The following is a 17,618-nucleotide window of genomic DNA, read 5'->3' as shown; positions in this document are numbered from 1 at the left end:
TTGCTATATTTAGGGAAGCATAGTTTCAGATCTCATTGGTTCTGTGCAGGCTTCTCTAGAGGAACTCCTGGAGCATATGAAGACTCGGCAGATTTTAATTTTACTGATGGACTGTTTTCTTCTGTGACCAGAGTGTTCCCCATCCCACAACCCCACTCCTCCCAGTTCCCTAAGGCTCAGGTCTGAAGTGTTCCCCATTCCACAGCCCCACTCCTCCCAGTTCTCTAAGGCTCAGGTCTGGAATGTTCCCCATTCCACAGCCTCACTCCTCCCAGTTCCCTAAGGCTCAGGTCTGGAGTGCTCCCCATTTCACAGCCCCACTCCTCCCAGTTCCCTAAGGTTCACGTGCACCAACTGTCCAAAACTCGTTTAGAATGATGCATCATGGGATACCTCCCTCTCAGAAGCATCCCTTTCTGCTTCCATGAAAGCTTGCTTGTTGTCTGCCCTGGTATGATTCCCAGCTTCAGCATCTGCTTTCCCCCTAGATTGAGAGCCCCTGAAGCCAGCGAAGTGTCTTATTTAACCCTCTTCTTTCTAGGACACACAATTTTTTATTAGCAGAAGTTCCAGTATTTGCTGGGTACATGGTTATAAGGTCATGGCGCACCGTTTAAACAGATATGCTGTTGTCACAGATGCGCTCAGTCATGCTCAGAGGAAGGAGACGGACTGCACTGGTGGGGTACGTACAGAGTCAGACACTTTGATGAGCACAAAAGAAAGCCTGCATGTGTCTCCAATATAGTAGCCACTTCAAATTTATATGCCAAAGACCTTTGCCGGAAGGTAACTTTTTGCCTGTGTGTAAAGCAAAAGAGACACCAGAGGGCTAGTTTCCCTTCCCACCATGTGAGGACAGAGAATCAGGAGTCAGACCACCAGCACATGGGCTCTGCTGGTGCCTTCGTGCTGGCCTTTCCAGCCTACGGACCTGCAACAGCAAATGTCTGTCGGCCACCAGCTACCTAGTTTATGGTATTTTCTTTGAGCAGACCAAGACAACATTGCTAGATTATCTACACTTACCTTAAAGGAATACTATTTAAATGTCAAGACATGCATTGGAACCTCTTTTACTCTAAACATAGCTAAATATTAGAAGTTGCCTAATCTCCATAGGGGTGCTTTGTCTTTTCACATTCCATAGTTAACACTATGATTTTAGTAATCAGTGTTTGCTAGTTTTCTAAGAAAACCACAAGTTTTCTTCACTAGCATCAATGGTGTAAAAGTTTGGTTTGCATTGGCGGAATGAGTTGTGTCTGTTGGAACAACCATGGAACTGGACCAGCAGTCTGGTCTCTGTGTGACCAGGGTGTGAAGAACTCATCCCTGGAATGACTCTGAGGTCTCCCACTGGAGAGTTTATCTGCCAGGGAGATTTCTGTCACCTGACCTCTTAACTGTCTCTTGTCACATCTGCTTTAGTTAAAGGGCCAAGAGGTACGACAAAGCAGGCAATCTCAAGTTTTGCTCCTGCCAGCTGGGAAGGATCTCAGTGCCTCAGAACTAGCCCTGACACTTGCACTTTCAATGTGATGGGGTTAGACTATGCACCTTACTTCTAATAGATGAAGGTTTCCAGAAGGCTGGGAACCTAATTCTGTAAGAGAGAATGATCACTGGTGTAAGCTAATGGGAAAGAGTAGTGTTTGAGTTCATTGTCGCAGTGGCTACAGAAAGCAAAACTGTGTGGGAGACCCAGATGAGATCAGAACCAACAAGATTTGGAGGCTGGTTAAGTGTGGCAGCAAGCTAAAGGGGACACTAAGGAGTCCATATGGGAGTGGGGTAGGGGGATGTGCACCTGCAATGCCAGCGCAGAAGAGCTTGGGAGGGGAGAATCAGAAGTTCTAGGTCAACGCAAGTCACATAGCAAGACCATGTAGCAAAAATGAACATCCAGAACAAAACAAGGAGAGAGTGAGGCGAAAAGAAAGAAAGCAATTAAGCATGTCAAGGGTAGCAAGTTCACAAAGCATGTCCATGTAGTTTGTCTGGTCATCACAATGGTTTAGATGGACAGATGGGGCAGTCACTAGGAACACAAAGCAATCAAAACTGTACCCATGGCGTGCTTGAATTTTCTTGGCCAATAAATCATGCTGTTGCCATTCAAATGCAGTATTTCTTGCCCCAAGTTAGTCTCTTTTATTTTACCTCCTGCTCTTAAAGATGTAAAGTTTGCTTGAGAAGAAACGGAGAGAGGTGGCAAAAAAGTCAGGAAGGCTGAAGTGATCCGAAGGAGGAATGCAGGTGGGAAGCAGGCTGTAACAGATGGAGGAAGGAGGAGTCCATGAACGAGGAGGCCTTCTGCTGCTGTGGGTGCTGACAGGACTCCCCACAGGAAGAGCATGACGTCTTTGCCACTGGCACCTCCACCTCCTCCCTAAATGTGAAGACCGTTCTGCCTGGGAACCCACAGTCTCTTCAGCTCACTGTCCAGAACACAGACATTCTCATCCCAGTCTTCCAGGACTAGCAAACAAAAAAATGGTACATGCCTTCAAACTAAGCCTACTGTCTCCCATATGACAGAGGAAAGCAGGAGAACAGAGCAGCACAGCGCCTGTCATGGCTAGCACTTGGTGGCTACCAAGAATGTGTGAGAGAGAACCCTTGATGGTCATTTGGAGCTTATTGGGCACAGCCTTCCATCTCAGCATCTTCCTATCACTTCACAAAACAAGTCATTAAGTAAGATAGATGGGACACCTTGTGCTCTCAATTGTTGAGGAATGACAGTTGACACAAAACCCAGGCTTTGGCTTCTCCTGTGTGGTCACTTTTATTCTAACCAATCATTTCCAATACTTGCAGGAGCCTTTTAAGAACATACATCCCCGAGCCTGTCTTCTCCTGGGTCTGATTTTGCAGCTATAAAAAAGAGAGACTGAGTATATGGTTAGGAAAACTTTGTTCTTTTGTCCTAGGGAAGGTTACAGGCTGAAATGAACACAGACTTCCCTGTGCAGCAGCCAACATCCAATGCTCTTGGGTCTTGGTTGGAGAGACCCATTGAATGGAGATATGCAAGCATCTCATTTGGTTGGAGATACCCATTGAATGGAGATATGCAAGCATCTCATTTGGTTGGAGATACCCATGGAATGGAGATGTGCATACATCTCATTTGATTGGAGATACCCATGGAATGGAGATATGCATGCATCTCATTTGGTTGGAGATACCCATCGAACGAGTAACAAATTGCGTTCAGGCCTAGGTCAACTCAGTTCTCCTCAAGTGCATTTCCTATGTTTCCATTTTGTCTCAGACTTCAGCTTCTAAATTGGCCTTGACAGATTTAGAAGGTGCCTTGGAGGCATTCCTGTGCCTGCTGAACTTCACTTGGCACAGGATCCTGGGCAGGAGTAGGGTCCACTTGATGAAGTTTCCCATAGAGAGTGTAGAGAAGTAATATCTAATGGTCTGAAAAACACAGACAGTATGAGGTGAAACCTTACTTGATTTGTAGGAGGGACCACAGAATAAACCCAGGGGAAAGAGTGGGAGCCATGCGGGACTGCAGCCATTTCTCTGTCTTAATTTTTCCTCTGAAAAGCATAACTGTCTTAAGTACCCCAGGAGGTATTAACTCTCCTGGGTGGGCTGCATTATCTTACACCTCGAAAGAACTAGTGATGAAAACCTCTCCTGAGACTGGGCACACAGAGAGAAGGGCAGTTAGAGTCCAGCTCGCTACACTCGGGTGCTCAGCAGTGTCACTTGGGTATGGGGAAGACAGAAGCACACACAGCAGGCTGAGAACAGAAGGACGTGGGCTTACATGCATGCAGGAAATGTTTCACATGGATACCTTGAACAGGATGGACACGAGTGCATTTTTCATTGCTTGAAGTCTCTGTCTTTGATGCATTACTCAGGAACGTGTTATAAAGCAAGGAGAAACCTCAGTAGTCAGCTGTATGTTCATATGAGTTATGCAGGGGATAATCTTGCCATACCTGACTGTAAAGGTTTTCTTATTAAGAAAAGCATATGAAATATACTTATTACTATAAGTCTTTTAAAATGTGTACCCCAGTGACTGACATTTAGTACATTCACATAATCACACAACCATCACCACAGTCCTCTCTCAGGCAAGTGAGGTGGCCTGGTGGATAAGGTGGAGAAAGGCACTTGTTTTGCAAACCTGAAATCCTGAATTCAATTCCCAGATTCCACAGTGAAAAGAAAGAATCGACTTCCAAAAGTTGTTCTCTGACTTCTGCTGCATTGTGGGGCAAATACATCATCTAGGATACAACGTACACAACACACACAAATAACAATAATAATCATCATAACAACAACAACTGTTATATCAGAAGTGATAGAGGTAAAATAAAAATAGAAGACAGAGGACATTGGCCTGCCTCTGTAGAAGCACGTTATCCTTCATTAGATCCATGAAGGGCTGGAGTCTCTGTGTAGAGGAGGAGACTGTATGCCAGGGCACAGTGGGCTTGAGGGTTTCACAGGGAAGAAAGGGAAACTTTGAGGATGGAAGACTTTCATCTTCAGCACAGTTTCTTGCAGTATTGGGGCCATAAAATGTCAGGAGAATGTTCTTATCGATATGCTGACCTTCTAAGAAGTTTCCCAGCTCCTAACTCCTGAGGATGTTCTCAGTGTGTTAACTTCCCTGCCTGGAGCTTCCCAACTCACCTGAGACTTTCAGTCATTAACCCTTCAATAACAACAATAATTATCATAAAATATAAGATACAAAATACAATACAATCCTATTTTTTCAGCCTCTGGGAACCAGTTGGTCTACAGTCTGTTCTACGAATGAGTCTGGCGTGAATCTTTGAGGTGCAAACCACTCACTCATGCCTAGAATGCCTCTTTCCTTAACAACCACCAATTGCATCTTTTGCAGTGTTTTAGCTAGCTCTGTTTCCAAGATCCCTCACTGTGGACCATCTTCCTTTGTAATTGTCCTCAGCCAGGATGCTTCTGCTTCATGGATAAGCAAGGAGTGGAAGAAATCAGTTTACTCCATTCTTGCCCAGGATGCAGGAAATCCCAAAAAAGTTTGTACAGGTGCAGTGTGAGGTGATGGTCCCAAATCTTTCTTCAATTTTGCTTTCACCCAAGAATAATCTAAGACTAAGAAACAGCAACAGCACCCAGAGAGGGCATTGGACATCTCCACTCACTAAGCCCTTTCATTGAGTCCTAAAGCCAAGCTCTTCCTGACTTTTCACCGACCCTGTCATCTCCCAGCATTGTCTGGGGCGTACTAAGGCAAGGGCCACAGCCCCGTTCAGGGAGAAGAGTTATATCAGCTCTCTCCCAATGGCCTGTCAGGTGGCCAGTTGGCCTGTGAATCTGGGGAGCCTAGGACTATCTCTGGGCAGGTGCAGTTGTTTAGCCATACACAGAGCATGCTCATGACCCAGTGGGTTCTAAGACCATAACAAACAGCAAAGCAGATAACTCCAGCTCTGCTGGAGTTGATTCCCTGGCCAGCCCTCTGACTCTTGGGAAGACAGGATCAAAGTAGCTAATAAGTAACTTGATCGTATTTTTTTTTTTAAAGCAACATGAACCTAACAAGCAGCTTAATTGCATTGTATAAGTGAACCATGTAATCACAAATTGGCCCGTTTACAACTGTCACCCGTCAACAAGAGAAAAATTCTTAGAGTGGAGACCCTTCCTTTTGCTCGGGTTATGCCGAATCAAAGCAAGGGAGGTGAGGAGAACACACATTTATCTTTTAATGCAGAAACCTTAACGATTCAGCCTTGACTGAGGCAAGCAGCAATTCCCCTCTGCCTTCTGTATCCCTGTGTTAGCTTGCCAGCGAGCCTCCGAACCCCAGATACTGACTATTGATCAGCATGCTTGTTTAATTACCCAGCAGAGTGGGTTCTCCACCAATCAATTTCTCTTCTAAAATGTCAGCATCTTGCTCCAGAGGGAAGAAGGCCTCAATTGATCTTTGTTTGCTTTTTCACTCCTGTTCTGAGCAGAGTACATTCACATACAGGTTAATTTTTAAATCTACTCCCCTCTTACTTCATTGCCTTCTTACTTCACCCTGGACACCCGGGTGACCCTGGAAAGCCTTTCACCTCTTTTTACTGCTTATTTAGCGTTGTTAAATTGCTTCACAAATACGTATCCTGCTCATTTCCCAGATCTCTGCTCGTCAACACAGTCCAGAGTCCTTTCAGTTTTGCATCCCAGTCAGAATTCTTTGGGGGTAGAGGGGAGAGAAACTGCTGACCCCTCTTCTTGTTCACCTCCAGGAGAGAAGAAAGGGGCCACTTCTGCTTAGGGCTTGCCGGCTTTGCTCCTAGGGCCTTCTATAGGATCTGGAAAATGTGTGGGTTCAGGCTTCTCTGCATTTCAGGTTCTGAGAAGCAGGACTATGCACTGCAGGTCAGGGCCCTGTAGACACAGAAAAACTGCAAGCCCAGGGCATTGCATTTTTCTGCAGTGAACTGAATTTTGACAATGACATTTTTAGGCCTTTAGATAAAGTTTTACTCTTTGTATCTAGTGCTAATTTTTACCTAATTTAGGCTCAAAATGAAGTCACATCAGGGCTGGGACTGTGGCAGCCGACATCTGCTCTAAGAGTAAGCTCTGTTGCCAACACTGACCTCCCTATTCACAGATCAGTAAGATAGATACACACATAGCTTGACAGCCCTCTGAGCCTGCAGAAGCCCAGATTGGCCCCGTTCTAGTTCTTGGCCGCATCCAAATGCAGCAGCTTCCATTGTTCCTTGCCTGGGTCTAGCCTGCAGTTTATGATCAGGCAGGAAAACATTAAGGGGTCCTGCTGAGAGTCTTTCCTGCACCTAAGAAACCTTCCTAGATTCGGCTAATGTGTATTTTCTTTTTCCCAGTATAGTGCAAAATGTCTTTAAACTCAGGAAAGCATCCCAGAGGGACGGCTGCACTCCAGTCTTTCCCAGGATATTAATGTCTTGGAACTTAGTCACTTTTAGGCTTCTAAACAGTACGACTCAGCTGGGAAGCAAGCAGCCGACCTTTTGGGTCTGTGATCTTGTATTTTCCTCCTGGGATATTTAATATGATAGCTAAAAATAAACAGACTAATGGAGACTTTTTTTTTTAAAATAAGGCCTCTCATAAATATCAGCAAACTACCAGGAACTAAAAGCTCCCGGTCTTTCAGTATCTGACGGGGAAACCGCAAGCCAGCTCTCCACTAACCTCAGATAAGTTCAGCTGCCCCCAGGTCCCAGGAACTTGGACTAGTGCAACTCTTACCTTGTACAAATTGTTCCAGAAGGAACTGATAGCATGTCAGAGACTGGAAAGACTATGCTGTGTATAAAAACACACATTAAACTGGAGGTGACAGTAGTACCGCGAGCCAGACCTCAGGGGGCACAGCAGCTCCCCAGAGCACAGTCTTTCCCAAATGGATTTCTCACAGCATCAGTTCATGATATTTCCAGACTGCTTATGTCTCTTCCCCTCATATCCTTCCACTCTGGCTTGAAAAGCCACAGGATAGAACTGGTGTGTGTGGACCTTTGTGAACCCAAGACAGTTGGTTGAGAATGAGAAGATAAATGCTGAACCACCAGGAACAGGTCCAAAGTTCCTTCCCATTGATCTGAAAACACTGTGGTGACTTTAACCACGCAGACTCTTAAATGGTGTTATGAGAGTCAATGTTTATGTTACAGGTTCTGTGGCTTTGAAAGCCAGGGTGATAATCTAGCAGTAACCAGGGCTTGTGCAAACTCCGTGCTGTGTAAAACCATGGGGAAGGGAACAACTGTGTGCTCAGGGAGGTGACTGTCTCATTCCTGGGACTGAAAGAATCACTGTGTCTGTCAGCTCCTAAGCTCAAGACTGGCAAAGCAAAAAAAAAATAACACACACCACATATACACACCACACACACACACTACACACACACTACACACACACACACATACACACTCACACACCACATACACACATCACATACTCACACACCATACACATATACACACTACACACAGACACACTCACACGCCACATATACACACACCACACAGAGACACACACACACCACACATACACACAGGCACATACACCACACATACATACAGGCACACATACCACACATAGACACACATACACATAGACACACACATACCACATATACACTCACACCACATATACCACATACACACATACAAAGGCACACACACCACACATGGACACAGGCACACACACCACACATAGACACACACACATATACATACACCACACACATACACAGGCACACACACACCACACATAAACACACACACATACCACATAGACACATACCACACACACCACATAATGCACAGATACACTGACACCACACATACCACATACACACACACACCACATACACACACACACCAACCACATGCACACACAGACACACTGACACAACACATACCACATATATACACACCACATACACACACACCACACACATACACAGGCACACCCGCCACACATAGACACACACCACATAGACATACACTACACACACAGGCACACATATCACACATAGACACACACACACCACATACACACAGACATACTCACATCACACATACCACATACACACACACCACATACATACACACAGACACACTCACAGCATCCACACCACATACACATAGACACACTCATACCACCCACACCACATACACACACTCACACACCACACACATACACCACACGAGCTCACACACACACACGCATATATGCACACACACATTTGTTTCCTTCTTTTGCATCCTCTGTCTCACCTTATATTTCTCTGAAATTGAGGTCTCAGAAAGGTTCCCCTCCTAGTACTTCACAAGACACACAAGTACCAGTCCCCAAGGACACAACAGGAACAACAAATAATAGATTGACCATTCATCTGGCCGGCTGCTACAAGCCTTCTGAGGAGCCTTAGAAAATGCTCTTCCCACCGCTAACCAGGGAGCCAGTGAGGGAGGCCGTTATTCAGAAGTCTTGTTGTCGTGGGTGTGGGGGGGAGGACCCTGTAGTCAGGCTGGAGGCAGAAACTGAGGAAGTTCAGTTCCTAGCATCAGAGAGAGGAGAGTGAAGAAGGATGAATGTGGGAAGAAAGAAGGCAGTGAAAAGCTATAACAAATGCCATTCTATATCCTGCCTGTGATGTATGGCTACAAATACCACGGACCCAATCCCTCTCCCCACAGCACCTTGCCATGCGTTTCTAGTTGAAGTTCTATGGAGACAGTGCTTGAACAAAGTAAGTACCGCAGGAGCTTCTGCCTGACAACATTCTCTGGTTTGTTTCCTCCAAAGATCCAAAAACTCAAGGAGGCAGCTGCATGGTATCCAAAATTTGAATTAGGTATAATTAGGGCTAAATTCCATGCATGCTGCTTAGCTCTAGTGATCCTACACTGGGGGCTGTGAAATGTAGAAATTGTGCTGTTGATTTGCATCCAGAGAGAAGCAAGCAGAAGCTCCGTATTTGCTTCGCAGCCTAAAACAGCAGCAGCAGGTAAGTAAGTAAGGTAAGAAAAGGAAAGCATCTGTACTATATAAAATGCTAGAAATCGGGGCTGGAGATTTCTAGCTCCGAGAAATTGGCGCAGTGGCTAGGCAAATGCTCTGCCTTCACAGAGGATCAATTCCCACCCCCATGTCAGGTAGCTCACAACTACTTGTGACTCCAGCTCCAGGGTCGGACTGGGGTTGGTTCTAACACTTTACACTTTCTTCTGGCCTCCTTGGACACTTGCACTCAAGTGCACATACTCCCATGCATGCATATTTGAATATAATGTTCAAAATGCTAGAAATTTCAGAGATGGAGGTGAATGTAGACAGAAGCCAAACTGTGGAACTCTGTTATTTCTTCCCCTTTCCCCCATTCTGGCTGCTGCTTAGCAGTTGCTGAAACCCATGAAACATGCTTTGGGTTTACATGCCCAGGGATTCTAAATCCTTGAACACTTGTTTGTCCTTACTCCTGTATTGTACTCGGAGAAAATATCTTTGCATAGAATATGTCTTGTGGAAGGCCTGTACTTACAAACTCAATGATAATAAAGTAAACAACTCTATTTTGAAAATAAAAGACATGAAAATAAACTTTACCCTAGAAGATATTGTCCTGGTTAATTTTAAGTCAACTTGTCACAAACTTGAATCACTCAGGAAACAAACTCTCAATTGAAAAATGGGCCCCATAGATCTGCTTGTAGGCAAGCCTGCAGGCTGCTTTTGTGAACAATAATTGATGTGGGAGGGCACATGAGAGGGTTATCCCTGGGCTAGTGGTTCTGGGTGCTGTAAGAAAGCAGGCTGAGCAAGCTATAGGAGTAGACCAGGAAGGAACAATCCCTCATGATGTGGGATTCCACTCTGTATGGTGTGAATACCATTAGTTGATAAAGAAACTATCTTGGGCCAGTGCAAGGAATAGAAGTAGGTGGGAAAAACTAAACTGAATGCTGGAAAGAAGATGGTGGAGTCAGCAAGAAGCCATGTAGCCCCACTGGAGACCAGATGCCAGAACTTTAGCTGGTAAGCCACAGCCATGTGGCAAGACACAGATTAATAGAAATGAGTTAAATTAATATGCAAGAGTTAGCCAATAAGAAGCTAAAACTAATGGGCCAAGCAATGATTTAATTAATACAGTTTCTGTGTGATTATTTTGGTACTGAACAGCCAGGAACCAACAAGCAGACTTCCTTACAACAAATCAATACCCATGTGGCCAACTAAAATCCACATAAAACCTGAGAGGGATTGGAAAGGAGTTCTAGACACTAAAAAACAAAGTTTAGCCACATTTTTTTTTGTTTCAAATGGGCTTTGCTTGCTGGCAACTTGCTGCAGCTCTAGTAAGGGAGGTCTTCCTGATTTAGTGATAGCAGAAAAAAAAAGTCATGCCATTTTGAAATGTCGGCTTTCTGGGCCATGCTACCAGCACAACCTCTTAAGGAGGCTGAGCTTTTAAATGGGTTTTGTAAGCAGAGTGTTATAACTTGTTTAATGGCAGCATAGACCCTCTGTGTGCCTAAAAATGGAGCATTGTGCATGGCTTACAGGGGTGGTAAATGAACTTCCACTATACTGAATTGTACAGAGCAAGCAGGAAGTAATGTAAATACCCTAGCAATGCTGCAACTTAGATTCTTAAGCACATAGCATTTTAAGAAGTGCTTCTGGTCAGAAAATAATTACAGTTATGCAATAAAGACAAATCCCGACCAAAAAAAGTCTAAGTGGGTCACAGTGTTGGATACATAAAGATGGAAAATTCACAGAGAGTCTGGATTATGTATATTATTGTGTTTTCTTTGAATTTTTTGACTGTGAAGGAACTAAGTAACCAACATATATACTTTAAAGGTATCTTGATTTCAGAATTTGGGTCTAAGAATATGTTGCTTTGAAAAAGAGGTTCTTCTTTTGTTTCCACAGAGGATGAGAACCTGTGGATTGCATCCAGACTAATATAATTTGAAGAACCAAGACCCTCTGAAAGATTGCCATGAATACCCCCAAAAATTACTTTGCCTAACTGCTCACTGAGATGAACCTAGCATGCAGGATATACCATAAAAAGACCTGATTAATAGCATCCCCAGTCAGCAGGAAGTAGTCTAAAGAACTACGCCCAAATTCCCAAATATTGCTTATAATTGTTTCTTTATATTTAAAGGGCGATATGCTATAGACATGAGTAATTTGCATTGGTATGGATCCTGGTTTATTGATGTATATTTAAAGTCAATATTGTTTTACTGTGTATATTTATATTTCTGCACTTGATAAGGTGTTATGTTTATGTTGCTCATTTTAAAATGTAATGTATAATTAAGAAATATAGGTTAATAGATAATTATCTATAATAGTCAAGCTTGTAGTCATGTTAGTTAGATTTTCTAGATGTATAGAGATGTATTTCAGATAGATATGTATTCTTCAAATCTTTTTGGAGACCTTCAGAATATAGCACTTAACTTAGGTCTTTTCATGACAATGAGACACATCTGCTCCTGGCAGCACCATTTACTTCAAGAGGAAGATGGGCATCGAAGAAGCTACTTATGGAGTCTGTTAGCCATTTGGGCAAGAAACTGTTCTTGCCTGGACTGCTTGATGAACTGGACATGCAGCATCCAGAGAGAAATGACTGCTGAACTTGCTTAAAGATGAAACTATCATGCCGGGTTTCTCCTTCATGAAAGAGTCTGCAAGACATTCTGTAGGACACAGAAGAAAAGTGATTAATAAACTGCCGATATAGGTGGAATTGTCTTTGAAATTTCCTGCTTCGTGAAAAAGTCTGCTTGATACTATGGTCCTGTAGGCTAACGATGGACGCCACAGTGGTACAGAACAACTTTGGGTTACTATCCAGACAGTGAGATATCTCTGTCAATTCTAGAGTTTTGGAAGTTACTTACAATGCACTTCTTGTTTACTTGTGTAATATTATATCCTTCTAGAGTTTTTGATGGGATTGAAGAATTTATAGATATAGTTTTCCTTAGTTATGATAAAAGATAAAGTAGCTATAAATATTATAGCTGTAATTCTTGCTTAATACTTGTTTTGTTATATGCAATTTTACTGTGTTAAAAAAGCCTTCTTTTTATTTAAACAGAAAAGGGGAGGTAATATGGGATTCCCCTCTATATGCTATGAATTCCATTGGTTAATCAACAAACTGACTTGGGGCTGCACAGGGAATAGAGGTAGGTGGGAAAAACTAAACTGAATGCTGGGAGGAAGAAGGCAGAGCCAATGAGGAGCCATGTAGCCCCACTGGAGACCAGACACCAGAACTTTAGCTGGTAAGCCACATCCACATGGTAATATACAGATTAATAGAAATGGGTTAAATTAATATGCAAGAGTTAGCCAACAAGAAGCTAGAGCTAATGGGCAAAGCAGTGATTTAATTAATACAGTTTCTGTGTGATTATTTCAGGGCTAAGCAGTCAGGAACCAACAAGTGGGCTTCTTTACAACACCTTTATGCCCTCTGCATCAGCTCCTGCCTCCAGGATTCTGCACTTTGACTTCCTGCCCTGACTTCTCTCAGTGACCCACTCTGATGTGGAATTGTAAGGAGCTTTTGGTTATGGCGTAGCAAACCTAGGACAGGTGATAGGTAAGTAAGCAAAGCTGCCTACCATCATCAGTCGTATGGGAAACATAAATTAAAGCTATGAGAGGTACCACTATATATCCACTTGGAAAAACAACAGATTAAAATTTTTGAATATACAGGTGTTTATAAGAATACAAAGTAGAGCACTCTGTGAGAATGAAAAGCAGGGCAATCAGTTTGGGAAATTTGGGTTGTTTGTTTCTCATGAAGCTCAGCACACATTTTCTAAATGACCGAGCAATCACACTTCTTAATATTCACACTAACTCCAGATCAGGAACTAGTCTACCATCCATACCACAGCTAAATTCGTGGTAGTAAATCAATACCATGAATTATTACCTGTAATAAAAAAGAATGAACCACTGATATATACAATTAGGATAAGCATGTGCTAAGTAAAATCTATCAGGCACAAAAGTCAAATGCTGCACAGTCCTATTTATGTTGTAGAGAGAAGAAGAATGTTTTCTCTAATGATCATAGATTCTCAGCTGGCACGAACCCCTATAACAAAGACAGACTGACAGGCAAAAAGCAAACAGAAGTATAGTGGCATGCACATTCCCTAGAAAGGCAGCTCGGCACACCTTCACATTTGGGTCATGGTCCTCCCTCCTACAACACCTAGAGAGTGTCCTAAAGAATACTTCACTGGCAATCCAACTTGCTTTTCTGAGCACCTTGGTGATCTCTCCTGCCTGTGTAACAGGTGAATTCTGGACACCAGTCTTACTCATGACCTTTTGGAAAAGCTTTGTCCTTGGTGACCGAAGAGGGCGGCCCCACAGCACAGTGCTTGCTCGAAGTAAAATTCTTAACTCTGAGGTCATTCTGTCTGTCCATTTTCCAGGCTCCAGAGGTCAGAGAGAGTATAAATTACAACAATACCTATATTTCACAGCTTTAGAACATAAATGCTGCCTTGCAAAATATCCAAGTTTTCTGCATCGATTTTATTTTTTACACATCATCCTCCCCAAGTTAACAGTGCTATCTAGGAATGAATTTTGAAAAAGCTTCATATATCATTTTTAGAATTATGTGGAGGCCATCAGCAAATGGATTTTCAAGCTAAGTTTTGTGTAGTTAAAGCAGAGGGGTAAATCAGACAGTCTCTGTATTAAACCCTTGCTCTAGCACATACAGCGTGACTTTGAGGACATTCCCCAATCTTCAGAAGCCACCTTTTTCTCTTGCCAATGAGCTTGTTGTGAGGGCTAAGTGGACGCACCTAGAAAGCATTCAGGCTAGTGACTGACAAACAGGGAGAGTTCTTAAAATAACTAACTGCAAATGCACGAATGGGTTAGGCGTAGGGAGGAAAATGTTCAGCTGTTTCTGTGCATCATGCTGCCTGCTTGGTTTTTCTCTAGACTTTGAAATAAGTAAAGAATAAATTTTCAAGGGATATAAATGTAATGCCATTTTACCCTTACCCTGTTTGCCTAATGAATTCCATCAGTGTATAGTAGTAAATCTCTCTCTAAACCAATACTCAGGAAAGTATTTTGTTACTTGGCTTTTGGTGGTCTATGAAGCTGTAGTCCCTTCTATTCTTATTTATAGTTATTATATTCTTAGATGTTAGTAAGTTTCTTTCTTTATCCTCTGTTCACATATTCAGTGCAGTCTGTTCTAGTTACTAGGCTCAGTTCTTCAGAGGGAGAAAGGATAAAACGTGATTTGTTTGTTTGTGACAGGGTCTTACTATATATCCCTGGCTGGTCCAGAACTCATCAATGATTACCTACCTCTGCTTTCCAAGTGCTAGAGTTAAAGACACATGACACCACATCCTGGGAAATTGTGATTCTTTCCCTTAAATTTCTCATAGCCTAGTGAAGGCGAAAGATCAGACCAACAATGATAAGTTAATTTTCTGTAATAACTTGGGAAAGGACAGGGTACTTAGTAGTTCACTCAAAGAAGTGGTCTAAGAAGGGCTTCCTAAAAAGGTGGAAGGTAAGCCAAGGCTTAGAAGATGGCTACAATGGGCTGAGAGGTACCATTTGAGGGCGTTCCAGGCTGGAGGCATGCTGCAAGATACAGAAACACAGAGAGTGCATCTTGTTAGAATGAATGAGCTGCAGTTTGTTTAGTGTTGCTGGGATTTGACATCAGAGGCAACTTATGGTTTGCAGTGGTTTGAATAAAAGTGGCCCCATAGGCTTATATATTTGAAGATTTGGTCCCTACTTGGCCAGCTGTTTGGGAAGAATTAGGAGGTGTGGTCTTGTTGAAGGATGTGTGGTACTGGGGGATGGACTTTGAGTTTTCAAATGCCTACCCCATTCCCAGTTATCCCTCTTTGCCTTGCTTGTAGAGGAAGATGTGAGCTCTCAACTCCTGCTCGGGTGCCATGCCTGTTTGCCTACTGCTATGATTCCTGCTATAATGATCATGGACTCTAACCCTCTGGAACTATAAGCCCCAAATAAATTCTTCCTTTATTATTTGTCTTGGTTGTCATTTTTATTAGGAATAGGAAAGTAGCCGAGACAGAAGTCCATTCCAGGAAGTAGACTTGCAGGGACAGACCTGACCATGCTGCATTTTGGGGGAATGTGGAAGGCTTTGGGCTAGAGAAGCAGTGGAAGTCTGAGCAGAGCGCAATGGGCCATCCGCAAAGGAGCTTGGAAGATGGTGCTGAGAGCAAGGAACTCTGGAAGCCCAGCTCAAGAGGATTCAGAGGGGAACAATGGTAGCAATTGGGCTAGAGACAGTTCTTCTGATTTCGGCAAAGCACACATCTGCTTCTTGCCTGCTTGTGTCCACTGTCACCAGCAAGTGTATCTGGTGTGCTCCTGAGGTGTGCGCTGGGGTTACACCTACTTCATGGGACTCCAATGTAGGCCAGAAACCAGTAGTTCTATAAAACTTTCCTGGTATCTAGCACCATACTGGGACTGCTGAGATATCCAGTCTTAAGGACTGAACAACTTCCAGGGTCATGACCTTTCTGTCAGGAGCCCACCACTGTTGGACCACAGCCTGAAAGCTGTTCCAGTGAATTATCTTTCAACATTTTATGTATATAGTCCCGATAGCGAACCCTAATTTATGCAGGAATAAAATCATAAAGGTCTAAGAAGATCAAAAACATCAAGGACTTTGAACACATAAAGAAAATGGAAGGTAGAGGTAACTGCTTTAAGTATGTCAAAGTCTGGAGTGACATAAATCAGTCTACACTTCTAGAAATAAGACTGGTGTCAATACCAACTGGAAGCAGAAGGGGACAGTCTGAACGTAGGGAGACTAAAACGTTATTAACACTAGCACTGAAGCCATTAGGAAGGAACGAGGGAACGGCTTTAGGAAATTGGGTTTGAGCAACAGCCTGTGTGCACAAAAGACAGAGATGCAGGCGAAGAGAAAGGCTGTGATCAGGGCGTGACTGTTGCTGCTAACACGGAAACGGAACGCTAGAGGATGGTGAGGATGGTGGATGGGGTGAATAAATAAAGAGTTCAGACTTAACATGTCACCTCTCTTAGACGTGCTTCCTCTCTCTCTCTCCCTCTCCCTCCCTCTCTCTCTCTCTCTCTCTCTCTCTCTGTGTGTGTGTGTGTGTGTGTGTGTGCACGTTCATGCGCGTGTCTGTCTGTGTATTTGTATATGTTTCTGTGTGTGACTTATGTACTTGTATGTGTGTTCATGTGTGCACATGTAGAGGCCAGCGACTGATGCCAAGTCTCCGTTTCACTCTCCTTCTACCTTACCCCCAGAAACAAGCTCTCATTGGACCTGTGGACTGGACTGCCTTGGGTGACCATCAGTGGACCTGTGGACTGGACTGCCTTGGTGACCATCACCGGACCTGTGGTCTGGACTGCCTTGGGTGACCATCAGTGGACCTGTGGACTGGACTGCCTTGGGTGACCATCAGTGGACCTGTGGACTGGACTGCCTTGGTGACCATCAGTGGACCTGTGGACTGGACTGCCTTGGGTGGCCACTACGCCTCTGGGTTATCCCGTCTCTGGTTCCCAGGACGGGGCTTCAGGCACAGGCTACCACCTCCAGCTTTTACATGGTTGCTGGGGATCTGGGCAACATCCTCACTTTCACATCAGTTTACCCTTTGACCTATGCCCTCCAACCCAGATTGCTCAAGTCTAACTCTGTGTTTCATAAACTCCAGTGTCCCGAGGGATTGTAAGACTCTTTAGTAGACGATTTTAGAAATCCCACATAGATCTGAGCTTCAGAATGAGGGTTTTTTTGTTGTTGTTGTTTGTTTGTTTGTTTGTTACTGGGTTACTGGTATTGTTTCTTTTTCCATAGCAAACAGGCATATTTTTAATTGCCAATTGTCGCCAAGAAGGTGGATAAATGCTCCAGGCTGCCGGTGCTTATGCGTGCCGCTGAAATTCACTGAGACAGGAGTGGTCGTGACCTGTCTCCCATGTAGCCGGGACCAGTCTGCTCAGTATGAAGCTGTCAC

At 43.7% G+C, this 17,618-nt stretch overlaps 2 long non-coding RNA genes across 3 annotated transcripts; one reads left to right on the top strand and one right to left on the bottom strand.

Annotated features, from left to right (window-relative positions):
- Positions 1-2,766: 2,766 nt before the first annotated feature.
- Positions 2,767-7,600, bottom strand: LOC125406769 (uncharacterized). Its single transcript, XR_007234003.3, has 4 exons — positions 7,267-7,600; positions 4,163-4,265; positions 3,824-3,975; positions 2,767-3,435 (listed from the first exon to the last, which is right to left on the bottom strand). It is a non-coding gene; the product is annotated as an uncharacterized LOC125406769 (long non-coding RNA).
- Positions 7,601-8,640: 1,040 nt separating this feature from the next.
- LOC125406673 (uncharacterized) lies at positions 8,641-17,387 on the top strand. Of its 2 annotated transcripts, none has more exons than XR_007233988.3 (3): positions 8,641-9,277; positions 12,986-13,168; positions 16,900-17,387. It is a non-coding gene; the product is annotated as an uncharacterized LOC125406673 (long non-coding RNA). The 2 variants fall into 2 exon arrangements; XR_015737950.1 differs by lacking the exon at positions 16,900-17,387 and adding an exon at positions 15,495-15,624.
- Positions 17,388-17,618: the final 231 nt, after the last annotated feature.

This window comes from Myodes glareolus, chromosome 5, assembly GCF_982192425.1.
Source record: "Myodes glareolus chromosome 5, mMyoGla1.1, whole genome shotgun sequence".
NCBI classification, from domain to species: Eukaryota; Metazoa; Chordata; class Mammalia; order Rodentia; family Cricetidae; genus Myodes; species Myodes glareolus.
Note: the sequence above shows the minus strand (reverse complement) of the source record. Positions and strands in the feature narration are given on the sequence as shown.